This window comes from Chiloscyllium punctatum, chromosome 7 (assembly GCF_047496795.1).
Source record: "Chiloscyllium punctatum isolate Juve2018m chromosome 7, sChiPun1.3, whole genome shotgun sequence".
Classification (NCBI taxonomy): Eukaryota; Metazoa; Chordata; class Chondrichthyes; order Orectolobiformes; family Hemiscylliidae; genus Chiloscyllium; species Chiloscyllium punctatum.
In genome coordinates this window covers 23,369,418-23,382,546 of record NC_092745.1, presented here as the reverse complement: position 1 = coordinate 23,382,546, position 13,129 = coordinate 23,369,418, and the positions used below count along the sequence as shown (strand labels likewise).

General features: G+C 45.6%; 1 long non-coding RNA gene across 1 annotated transcript; it reads left to right on the top strand.

Annotated features, from left to right (window-relative positions):
• Positions 1-319: 319 nt before the first annotated feature.
• On the top strand, positions 320-12,859 carry LOC140479418 (uncharacterized). Its single transcript, XR_011961027.1, has 2 exons — positions 320-718; positions 12,018-12,859. It is a non-coding gene; the product is annotated as an uncharacterized lncRNA (long non-coding RNA).
• The last annotated feature ends 270 nt before the right edge of the window (positions 12,860-13,129 follow it).

Genomic DNA, 13,129 nt, shown 5'->3' with positions numbered 1-13,129 from the left:
CCTTGCTTGGTACCAGCAGCGAGAAGGTCAGAAACCCTCTCTCCTGATCTATGATGCAACATCTCGATATACAGGAGTCTCTGACCGATTCACCGGCAGTGGATCAGGGACCAGTTACACCCTGACAATCAAGAATGTTCAGAATGAAGATGTCGCTGACTATTATTGTCAGAACAGCTACTATAGCTACTACACAGTGATACAAAGCCATACAAAAACCTCAAGACACACAGCACCACCTCGTGCCCTGACACATGAATCAGTTATATAAAATGTATAATAATGGACACACAGTCTGAACTGACACGTCCACAATTAGATACAAATGAAACTGAACAAATTACCCCATGCTGAGATTGTCACTGTCCACTACACACTCCAGTCCCTGTGCTGTCCTCCACTCACTTGAAGGCCTTAAGTTTCCCTCTTACACTCCATGGCCACGCGTGAAGATCAGCTGCAAGATTTAATATCGAAAAATAAATTTCATAAAGCTCTCAAGCCCAGCTGGACACAGAGAGAGACAGAGACAGAAAGACACATGAATGAGGAAGAGACAGAGAGGGGCAGAAAGAAGTTGAGAGTGAACGAGAGACTGGGAGACAGGGAAAGGTTGATAGTGACGGGGGGAAGCAGAGAGTAGATGTTTTTGTACAGCCTATGCACTGGGAGCTCTCACTGTGGTACACGTTCGGTCCAGGAACCAAGCTCAGACTGAGTAAGTAAACTTCAATCCTCCGTTATTAACTCTGTCAATAACTCTGTCAATACTGAAATACACTTTCTAAAATAAAATTGCTGAATTGTTGAAGGTGTTAGTGGGGAGCTGCAGTGAATGAAATGGTTGATTGAGGAGCACTGTGTCTAACAGGGTGTCCAGCTATATTTCTTTAGTTCCATTACCCCCTTTAAACAGCAAGATATAAGTCAGTCAGTTTTACGCACCGTGTGGAGGAGCTCTGTCCATTTGCAGCCTGTGGTCCCATTCCTGCAGCATGGAGTGAAATCAGTAAGTAGCCTCCTGTCAGTCTCAGTGTGACGGACACGGGCAGAGTTTGATGTGAGCTCTGGCTCCCTGTCCCAGTCTCTGATCTCACTGACCTCAGCAGCAGCAGCAGCAGCAGCAGCAGCAGCAGCAGCACAGTGAGACACCGAGCTCGCACCTCCCCCAGCTTTAACTCTGCTCAATCACACAATGACAGAATTGTTAGAGTGCACAAGGAGGCCATTCCACCCATCCTGTCTGTACTGATTCTCTGAATGAGCAATTTACAGAGTGTCATTCTCCTGCCTTCTCCCTGTCACCCTGCACATTGTTCCTTTTCAAATAACAGTCTCATTCCCTTCGGAATGTATCAATTGAAGCTGCCTCCACCCCACTCTCAGGCAGTGCATTCCACACCTTAACCAACTCACTGGTTGAACATGTTGTTCCCCATCTCACTTTTGTTACTTTCACTAATTACTTTCAATCTGTGGTCTCTCAGTCTCAATCCTTTCTCAATTGGGAACATTTTCTCCCTATTTACTCTGTCCAAGCCCCTCCTGGTTTTAATTCCTCAAACAAATCCCCTCTCAGCCTTCTCCTAAGAAGACAGTCCCAAATTCTCCAATCAATCTGTATAACTGATGTTCCTCATCACTGGAATGATCTTCAGGAATATTTTTTGCAATTTCTACAAAACTTCACCTCCTTCCTGAATTATTCACATTTTCAATGGCCCTCATGATTTTATAAACATCTATAAGTTCACTTCTCAGACTCTTATGCGTCAGAATAAAAAGTCTCAGCTTTTCCAGCCTCTCATAGTCATGGAGTCATACAGCGTGGAAACAGACCTTTCAGTTCAACTTGTCCATGATAACCAGATATCCTAAACTGACCTCATCTTATTAACCAGCATTTGGCTTCCATCCCTCAAAACCCTTCCTATTCATGTACCCATCCCAATGCGTTTTAAATGCTGTAATAGTATCTGCCTCCAATACTTTCTCGAGCAGCTCGATCCAGACACACAGCACCCTCTATGTGACAAGTTACCCTCAGGTCCCTTTTGAATATTTTGCCTCTCACCTTAAACCGATGCCATCTTGTTTTGGACTCCCTTTCCCAAGGAAAAGGCCTTGGATATACACCCGGTCCATGCCCCTTATGATTGTATAAACATCTATAAGGTCACCCCGAAGCCTTAGATGCTGCAGGAAAAATAGGCCCAGTTTCTTCGGCTTTTCCCTATAGCTCAAACCCTCCAGTTCCTGGCCATGTTCTTGTAAGTATTTTCTGCAGCTTTTTAAGGTTAACAGCATCCTTACTATTGCGAGGTGATCAGGATTGTTCACATTATTCCCAAAGTGGCCTCACTAACCTCCTGTACAGCTGCAACATGATGTCCTAACTCCTCTACTCAAAGCAATCACCAATAAAGGCAAGTGTACCCAACAACTCCTTCATCACCCTGTCTACCTGTGACCTCACTTTCAAGTAATAATGCACTTGCATCTTCACTCCGAGGTCTCTTTGTTCAGCAACACCCCACATGGCCCGACCACTGTATAAGTTCTGCCCTGGGTTGCCTTTCCAAAATGCAACATCCCACAGTTATCTAAACTGAACTCCATTTGGCACACCTCTGCCCATTGCCCCATTGATGAAGGTCCCGCTGTACCCTGAGATGAATTTCTTTCCTATCGACTATCTCACCAATTTTGATATCATCTACAAACTTACTGTAACTCCTATATTCACATCCAAATCATTTCTTTAAATGATAGAAGTAATGAACCCAGCACCAATGTTAGTGGCACACAACTATTCGCAGATCTCCAGTCTGAAAAGCAACCTTTTACCACCACTCTCTGTCTCCTCTCTTCAATCTAATTTTTTTAATCCCAATGGCTCACTCCCCCTGGATCCCATGTGGTCTAACCTTACTAACCTGTCAATCATGTGGAACCTTGTCAAAAACTTTACTGAAGTCCATATAGACTATGTCTACTGTTCTGTCTTCATCAATCTTCTTTGTCACCTCCTCAATCAAATTCAGGAGACATGATTTCCTATGCATAAAACCACATCGATTATCCAAAGAATGTAAATCCTATCCCACATAATCCACTCCAACATCTTACCCAGCACTGACATCAGGCTCACTGGTCTATAGTTCCCCTGGCTTTTCCTTACAGTCTTTCTTAAATAATGGCATAACATTAGCCAACGTCTCTGGTTCTCCAGCACCTTCCCCATGGTTGTCAGTGATTCACATTTCTCAGCAAGGGGCCCAGCAATCTCTTCCCTAGTTACCCACAATATTCTGGGATACACATGATCAGGTCCTAGGGTTTATATACTACCTTTATGTGTTTTCATATCTTGAGCGTCTCCTCATTTGTGTGTGGTCTCTTGTCAAGACATCACTTTTTTTCCAAATTCCCTCGCTTTCTCCACAATAAATACAGACCTGAAATATTTGTTTGGGATCACATCCATCTCTTGTGTCTTACCAAAATACAGCACTCACATTGATCTGTATTAAACTCCATCTGCCATTCCTCAGCCCACTGGTCCAGTTGCTCAAGATTCCATTGTATTCTTAGACAGCCTTCTTCGGTGCCAATAATTAGATTAGAGTCTCGACAGTGTAGAAACAGGCTCTTCGGCCCAACAAGTCCACACCGATGCTCCGAAGAGTAACCCACCCAGACCCAATTCCCTTTTAGTAAAGCATCTAACACTATGGGCAATTTAGCATGGCTAATTCACCTGACCTGCACATCTTTGGACCATGGGAGGAAACCAGAACACCCAAAGGAAACCCATGCAGACACAGGGAGAATGTGCAAACTCCACACAGACAGTCATCCAAGGCTGGAATCGAACCTGTGACCCTAGCACGGTGAGGCTGCAGTACTAACCACTGAGCCACCGTGCTGCCCCACCTGAGCCACCACTGCGCCACCGATGCCACCTGAAAATTCACCTGAACACACTTTCACAACTCTGGGCTCTCCCTGCCCATTACACTGCTACTATCCCAGTCTATATTCAGAAACTAAAGACCCCCCGCCCATTTATAACAACTCTATCATATTTGCAGGTCTCTGTAAATTCATGCATTTGTATTCCTCCACATCCTTCCCACTGGGAGGTGACTTGTTGTCTGCATTGAGGATTCTGTGTTCCTTTGTGTTCCTCTCTGACATTCTCTCCTGGCTCCCACAGCTCTGCCAAGTTAATTTAAACCCTCTCTAACAGCACTAGTAAACCACCTCACAAGAATCTGATGCTCTCCCTCAGGAATCCTCTTTCCAGCCCCGAAGTCACCTGTGTTCACCTCCTGATTCTATTCTCACCTGCGTGTGAGTACCACTGTGAGTAATCCGGAGATTCCTACTTTTGAGTTCCTGCTGCTTATTCCCTCCAGAGCTCCCGAACTTCTGACTGCAGGACCATGTTCCTTTTTCTCCATCCATCACTGGGAGCAATGTGGTCTACGACTGCTGCCTGTTCCCCCTCTCCCGTCAGGGTGCTCTGCAGCCGCTCAGTGACATCCTTGACCCTGGCACCAGGGAGACAACACACCATCCTGGATTCCCATCTGCAGCTGCAGAAACACCTATCGATTGTCCTCACTCTCGAATATCCTCTCAGTATCGCTCTTCCAGTCTTCTTTGTGTCCTACTGTACAGCTGAGCTCCCCACCGTGGTGCCAGGGGCTTGGCTCTGGCTGCACTCCCGAGATGAACCATCATTCTCATCAGGATTCTGAACTGAACCCTGGTTGGAGAGTGGGAGGCACTCTGGGGATTCCTGTACTAGTGGCCTAGTCCTTTTGGACTGTCTGCTGCTCCCCCATTCCCTCTGTCCCTGCATACTCTGAAGCTGCAGAGTGACCACATCTAGAAACGTGCTCTCCACGGAGCTCTCTGCCTCACGGACTCTCCGCACTGACACCAGCTGCTCCTCAAGCTCCAGAACCCGGAGGTCCAACTGCTGTCACTGACCACACTTCCTGCTCTCATGGTATTCCAGGAGCTGGGAAGCATTCTGAAGTTCCCACACTCTCTTCACCCTTTGGTCATCTCTTGGCAATGTTCTGATGATAAACAGCTACAGCAGGGCTCACAGTCCAGTAGGTTCAATGTTCCAGGGTTTTGGGGAAACTCTCCAGAAGACTTTAAGAAATAGGAGCAGAAATCAGCCATTCAGCCCATTGAATCTGCTCTGCCATTTGATCTTAGCAGATATGCTTCTCACCCCCATTCTCCTGCCTGCTCCACAGGAACTTTCCATCCCCTTAACAATCACGAACCTATCTATCTCTGTCTTTAATACACTCAGTGACTTGGCCTCCACTGCCCTCTGTAGCAATGAGTTCCACAGATCCACCACCCTCTGGATGAAGAAATTCCTCCTCATCTCAGCTCGAAAGAGTCGGCCCTTCATTCTGAGGCTGTACCTTGGTTACCGAGTCTCTCCTGTATTTGGAAACATCTTCTCTGCATCCACTCTATCCAGGCCTATCAGTAACCTGTAAATTTCAATAAAATCCCTCCTCATCCTTGTAAGCTCCATCGAGTACAGACCCAGAGTCCTCAACCACGCCTCATATGACAAGCTCTTCATCCCCAGGATCATTCTTGTAAACCCCTCCAATGCCAGCACATTGTTTCTTAGAACATGGGTCCGAAAATGCACACAATATTCCAAATGCAGTCTGACCAGAACCTTACACAGCCTCAGCAGTACATCTCTGTTCTTGTATTCTGGCCCTATTGAAATGAATGCTAGCATTTCATTTGCCTTCCCAAGCACAAACTGGACATGCCAGTTAACCTGAAGGGAAACCTAAATGAGGTTTCTGCTTTAGATTTCCAAAGGTTTTCCACATTTAGCAAACAGTCTTAGCATTCCTTCTTGTATTCTATCTGTCACTTCATTGCCCACTCTCCGAGCCTCTCCAGGACCTTTTTCAGCCTTCCCACTTCCTCAACACGACCTGTCCCTCCATCTATCTCATGTCACCTGCAAACTTAGCAACAATGTCTTCACTTCCTTCATCCAGATTGTTAATGTATAACGTGAATAGTTATGGACCCAACATTGACACCTGCAGAACTCTACTCGTCACCAACTGCCATCTTTCCTCACTCTCTGCTTTATAGCAACCTGCCAGTCCCAGTCCTCAGTCCATGCCAGTACATTGCCCCTAAAACTATGGGTGCTTATCATACGTCAAATACCTTCTGGAATTCCAAACACATTACTTCCTCGGACTCTCCTTTATCTGACTGGCTCATTGCCTCCTCAAAGAGTTCGAACAGATATGCCAGGCATGACCTCCCCTTGATGAAACCGTGTTGTCTCAAGCTTATTTTACCATTGCACTTCCAAGTCCTCTGCAATTTCACCCCTAAATTGAATTCTAAAATCTTACCGAAAGCTGAGTCCAGGCTAACTGGCCTATAATGTCCCATCTTCTACCTCCCTCCCTTCTTAAACAGGGTTGGTATGTGAGCCATTTTTTTATCCCTTACCCCCACCAAATCTCCACCTCCACACCCTGACTCCATTGATTCCTTAAAGATCATCACCAATGCCTCCACACTCTCCTCAGTGATCTCCTTCAGAACACACGGGTGTCGTTCATCCAGTCTGGGTGAGTTATCATATTCAGACCTTTCAGCTTCCCCAGTACCTCCTCCTTAGTAATGGACACTACACTCCCCTCTGCCCCCTGACAGTCTTGAAGTACTGGAATGCTGCTGGTGTTTTTCATGGTGCAGACTGATGCAAAGTACCGATTCAATTCCTCGGCGATTCCATCATTTCCTCCTATTCTTTCTCCAACCTCACTTTCCAATGATCCAATGTCTATTTTTGCCTCCCTCTTCCTTTTTATATATCTGCTAAAACTCTTCCAATCTTCTTTTGTATTACTGGCGAGCATACCCCCACATTTCACCTTCTCCACCCTTAATGCTTTTTTCGTTATCCTCTGTAGGTTTTTAAAGACTTCCTAATTCTCTGACTTCCCACTATTCTCCACCACATTGGATGCCTTTTCTTTTGTTTTTATGCTGTCCTAGACCTCCCTCATCAGCCGTGATTGCCTTGTCCTCCCCTGAGTATGTTTGTTTTTCTTTTTTGGGATGAATTCCTACTCTCCTTCCCGAATGACTCCCAGAAACTCTGCTGTTTGCTGCCCCACCATCTTACCTGCTCGGCTCCCCTTCCAATCAACTCTGGCCAGCACCTTCCTCATGTCTTTGTAGTTCTGTTTACTCAACTGAAATACAGTTCCATCAGATTGTAGCTTCTCCCTCTCAAGCTACAGGGGGAATTCCATCATATTATGGTCCCTTATCCACAGGGATACTTTCACCTTAAACTCACTAATCAGGTTTGCCTCATTAGACATCACTAAATCCAAACCTGCCTGTTCCATAGTGGCTCAACCACAAGCTGCTCCAAAAACCATCTCGTGGATATTCCTTGAAATCCTTTTCTTTAGACGCACTACCCAGTCCATCTATCCATTGAGGTCTACCCTGACATTTAGTTTCTGTCTTTTCTGTATCCTGATTGATTTTATTCCCCACACCCTGATTACTGCTTGGAGAACTGAACATAACCTGCATCAGATTCTTTATTGCGGTTCCTCAACTCTACCCACACAGATTCTACACCTTCTGACTCTCTATCACTTCTTGCTGTTGATTGAATTTTATTTCACACTAACAAGGCAACTCTTCCCCCTCTGGCCATCTGCCTGAGCTTTTGATAGGACATGTATCCTTGGATATTTAGTTCCCAGCCGGGATCCCCTTACAGCTATGTCTCTGTTATACCCACAACATTGTACCTGCCAGATTCAATCTGCACTACCAGCTCATTGTGTATACTGTGTGCTTTTAAGTACAACACCCTCAGTCCTGCATTGACTGCCCTCCTTCTCATTATTGTCCTCTTATCTGCTGGGCTTGATGTTCGACTCTTGTTCCTTTCTGTACTCTCTGTCCTCGTACGTCTTCTAGAATCTTGAATAACCTCTCCTGAGCCCTTCTCCACTTTAATTCGTTTAAATTCCTTGGACACTCAATTTACCTGGATTTTTTGGCATCACTTTGTCTACCTTACTCTGAATGCTTCGTGCAGTTAGATACAAACCCTTTAAGTTTGTTCTGTTATTGATTTTCCCTGCACTTCTTTAGTTCCTTTGATATTGAGAATATCCATCCCTATCTTTTATTTTCTGGTAACAATCAATCCCATCGCTAATCAGCAATCGTACCTTCTCCTTCACCTTCTGTTTTCTCATTTTCCATCCAAGTGAACCAAATTACTTTATCGTTGTGTTGACTTCAGGCATGGTGGCTCAGAGATGGTACTGCGACCTCACAGCACCAAGGACCGGGTTTAATTCCCGTCCTTGGGAAACTGTCTGTGTGGTGTTTGCACATTCTCCCTGTGGCTGTGTGGGTTTCCCCCAGGTGCTCTGGTTTACTCCCACTGTCCAAAGATGTGCAGGTCAGGTGAATTGGCCGTTCGAAATTCCCTACAGTGTTCGGTGAAATAGTCAGGAGTAAATGTACGGAAAGTTTCTCATTGGGCTGCTGTTCGGAGGGTTGATGTGGACTTGTCAGGCTGAACGACTATTTCCACATTGTAGGGAATCTAATCAGGCCAATATTTATCATAATCCAACATCATTAATGCTCTTTGATCTCATTGCTTCTAGTTGGATCTTGCTGTGTAGAAACTGGCTGCCACGTTCCTGACATTGCAACAGTGACTGCTTGTCAAACAAAACTGTCTGGAAATGTGTTTGGAAGAGCCTGAACTGTTAAGGGCTGGATTGATGCCCATATCCCCCTAAACTCTTCCTATTTACATATGCATGCCTTTTAAATGTTGTCCTTGTACCAGCCTTCACCACTTCTTCTGGAAGCTCATTCCATACATTTAACACCCTCTGAATGAAAACGTTGCCCCTTAGGTCCCTTTTAAATCTTTCCCCGTCACCTTCAACCTCTGCCCTCCAGTTCTGGACTCCCCCACTCTGGAGAAAAGATCTTCTCTATTCACCCTATCGATGCCCCTCATGATTTTATAAACCTCTATACGGTCACCCATCAACCTGCAATGATCCAGGGAAAACAGCCTCAGCATTTAAGCCTCTCCCGATAGCTCAAACCCTCCAACCTTGGCAGCATCCTTGTAAATCTTTTCTGAATCATTTTAAGATTCACAACATTTTCCCTACAGCAGGGAGACCAGAATTGCACACAGTATTCCAAAAGTGCCCAAACCAACGTCCTGTCCAGCCGCAACAGCTCCCAACTCCAATACTCAATGCACTGACCAATAAAGGAAAGCAAACCAAATGATTTTGTCACAACCCCCCCCACCTCCCCCTCCACACCCGCCCCCCCCCCCCCCGCCCACCGACGTGCAACTTCACTTTCAGTGATCTATTCTTCCTTTTTTTGGATGAACTGGGAGTCTTTCAGTTGTGAAAGATGCCATTCCATGGCACTGTTTGATGAAGAGCAGGCAGAACCCCCAGTGTCCCTGATCAATATTTATCCCCCCATAGAAATCACAAAAAATCTATTTCTCTGCTATTTATCATACTGTGTTTGCGATCTCGCTCTGCACAGTCTGCTGGAAAGATCCATTGGGACATCTTGAGTTGGGGACAGGCGCTACACAAATGCAAGTCTTTCTTTAAGATTGAAGTCTCCTGATCCGGACATTCACCCATTGTCTGTGTACTCTCAACTTCCGGGGGCATGGGGTCATTAGGAGCAGTGACCCAAAGGACACTGAGACTCTTTGCAGTCTCACCCTTGACCTCAGCCCAGCAGTGTGCAGTACGGTTTGAAATGTAATCTAGAACCTTCTACACAGACACCCCAATGTAACTCTTTCCCAAAGTGTTTGGGTCCGATTCTGCTCCAATGTTCTCGGATACATTTCCCCTGATCTCTGGGTGATCGGAGGTTTGTTAAAGAGGTATCGAGCTCCATCCCACTTTCCAGCTCTTGCTGCATAACTCTGGAGGTTTCACTGTTTGAAGTGAATATCCAAGCTTTTTCTCAATGTGATGAGTGTTTCTGCCTCTCCCACCCTTTCAGACAGTGAGTCCCACATCCCACCAGCCTCTGGGTGAAAACAAATACCCTCAACTCCCCTCTAACCCTGCCCCCAACTGATTTCACTCTCTCCCCATGGTTATTGCCCTCTGTGCTGGTGGAAATCAGTCCTTCCTCCCCTCTCTGTCCAGGCCCCTCATCATTTTACACACCACAATCAAATCTCCCCTCAGCCGCCTCTGTTCCAAAGAAAACACTTCCAGCAAAACCAATCATTCCTCAAAGCTCAAAGTCCCCATTCCAGACAAACTCCTCGTCTGTCCACATCTCTAATGGAATCCCATCCTTCCTGTAATGTGGTCACCAGAACCATACACTGTTCTCTCCCTGTGCTCTAACTGGGGTTTTATCCAGTTGCTGAATAAACAAACTTCTTGCTTTCGCTGTCAACCAATACTGAGATAAAGGAGGTGATGGACTAATGGTGTTATTGCTGAACTGTTAATCCAGAGATCCAGATAATGTTCTGGGGACCAAGGTTAGAATCCAGCAGATGGTGGCATTCAAATTCAATCAAAGAAAATCTGGAATTAAGAGTCTAATGAGGACCATGAAACCATCGTTGATTGTCAGGAAAAAGCCATCTGATTCCCTAATGTCCTTCAGGGAAGGAAACTGCCATCCTTACCATGTGACCTCAGACCCACAGCAATGTGGTTGACACTAAACTGCCCTCTGGGTGAATAGCGATGGGCAATAAATGCTGCCAATCCAGCAATGCCCTCATTCCATCAAGGGAAAATGAAGAACAGTTTATCCCATGTGTCTTCTTACCACCTTACTGACCTGCATTAATCACCATGGCCACGTCTTCCACCTCCACAAACATTTGACTTGCAGCTTCAAATTGACAAGAGACATTCTTTCATTATCTGAGAAAGAGATAGAAACATCCAAACTAGGAGCAGCAGTAGGCCGTTCGGCCCCCAAACATGCTCCACCATTCAATATGATCATGGCTGATCATCCAACACTGTCCCCTGTTCCTGCTTTCTCCCCAAATCCTTTGATCCCTTTAATCCGAAGAACTATATCTAATTCTTTATTGAACACATACTGCATCTCATTCCCTGATGCTCGGAAAATGGATGAGAATTATTGGGTTGTTGTTTTATGACCAGTCTGGACACAATGGGCTGATGGGCCTTTTGGGTCTCTCTGATTCGATGATTCTATTATTATAATTTATGAATAACTGAGTACCAAAGACTGACCCCTGTGGCACCCTAAGTTGTAATTACCTGTCATTCAGAAAAAGACTCGTTCTTCCTGTCCTGTCTGCCAACCAGTTCCCAATCCATGTCAGTACATGACCCCTAATCCTCTTGTTCATTTGGTCTAGATCTGGAAGTCACACCCTTACTCTTTGTGGGAACAGATTCTGAACAATCTCTGTCTCGTCCTTCGAGGGCTCCCATTGTCTTGACACTGATTTCCCACAATGCCGCTTGTTCCGATCCACTTTTACCAAAACACCACACAGTTGAGTAAAATGAAAACTTTTACACTTGCTCCATGGTTCTCCATTTGCATTCCTACTCTGAATCTGAGCACTGTCACGAAAATGCTCCCCCATTGACAGCCCTTCCAGCTGCCCACATTCATTTTCTCAACAATGGTCCAAAACTGTCCCTTCTCTCTCTGCTGCTTCACCATCACTTTCTCTGGAGCAGTTAGGGATGGGTAATAAATACTGGCCCTGCCAGTGACACTCACATCCCAAGAAGCAATTTGAACAATGCCTGGTCATTTGTTGGGTTTATTCTGTATTGACTACAAATTTTCAAAAAGATTGTATGGACAGTGAAGGGTTGAATTCCCTTCCAGTGGTAGGAATTAAGATTGTTTCTCTTGTCTTTCAGGCCGTGACAACTCTCAGCCCAAGCTGACCCTGCTGCCTCCCTCCCCGGAGCAGGTCAATGCCAAGGGCACTGCCACCCTGGTGTGCCTTGCCAATCACTTCTATCCCGATCAGCTGGAGGTGCAGTGGAAGAAGGACGGTGCAGTGATTTCGGACGGTGTTCAGACCAGCAACTATCTGCGAGCTTCGGACAGCACCTACAGTGTCAGCAGCCTGCTGACACTCTCTGGGTCTGACTGGGAGTCCAACGCTAGCTTCTCCTGTGCCCTCACCCACGTGACTCTCCCCTCTCCCCTCAGCAAGAGTATCAGGAGATCAGAATGTGTGTAGAGTGTTTGAGACAGTCCACAGAGGAGACACAACTTTAAATAGAACAGGACTGAGCTGGCAGGACAAAGGTCATTGTCAGAACTGAATTTCAACTCACTTCCTTCTCAGGATTGCTCAGAGATACTTCTGAGGTTTGGATATTAAAGCAGGTCATTGGGGGAGCGGCAAGAGAGCTTTACACTGTGTCAAACCTCATACTGTCCTTGTCCTGGGAGTGTTTGATGGGGACAGGATTGCCTTGTGATGACAGCTGTACAAACCAATGTGAACCTCAGAAGTCTCTGCTTCAGTAAACCAGATCTCCTTCCTGCTCAGCCTCCAGTTTCAATTTAAGGTTTTATCACTGTTTAAAGGGACAGGATTCTCATGTTATTGAGAAAATCTCTCCAAGTGTTTTCCTCAAGCTGCATTGTGGCTGTGAATTTGAGCAGCTTCCTCTGTCTGGGCTATTAATTCCAGTTTCTTTTTTCTGTCAATGTGAATGTGGAAAAGGGAATAAAGGTGAAGATTCAGTCTCTGTCTCTGTTTGCTTTGGAAATAGCTGACTTCCACCCCAGTTGATTGGCTGAATTTCAGCAGGTCATGGTCACAATTGGTTACTTGGCCTGTCAATCAGTTACAATCATCAATCATTTTCATATGATCCCTTTGGTCAGGAATTTATGTAGATTCCAAAAAAAGAGAAAATTGTTAGGACTCAATAAGTACAATCTGATGTATTCCCTCTTCACTTTGTTGGTCCATGCCCAGCTGATGGGATCGCACTGTGCATTCTCTGCTGCA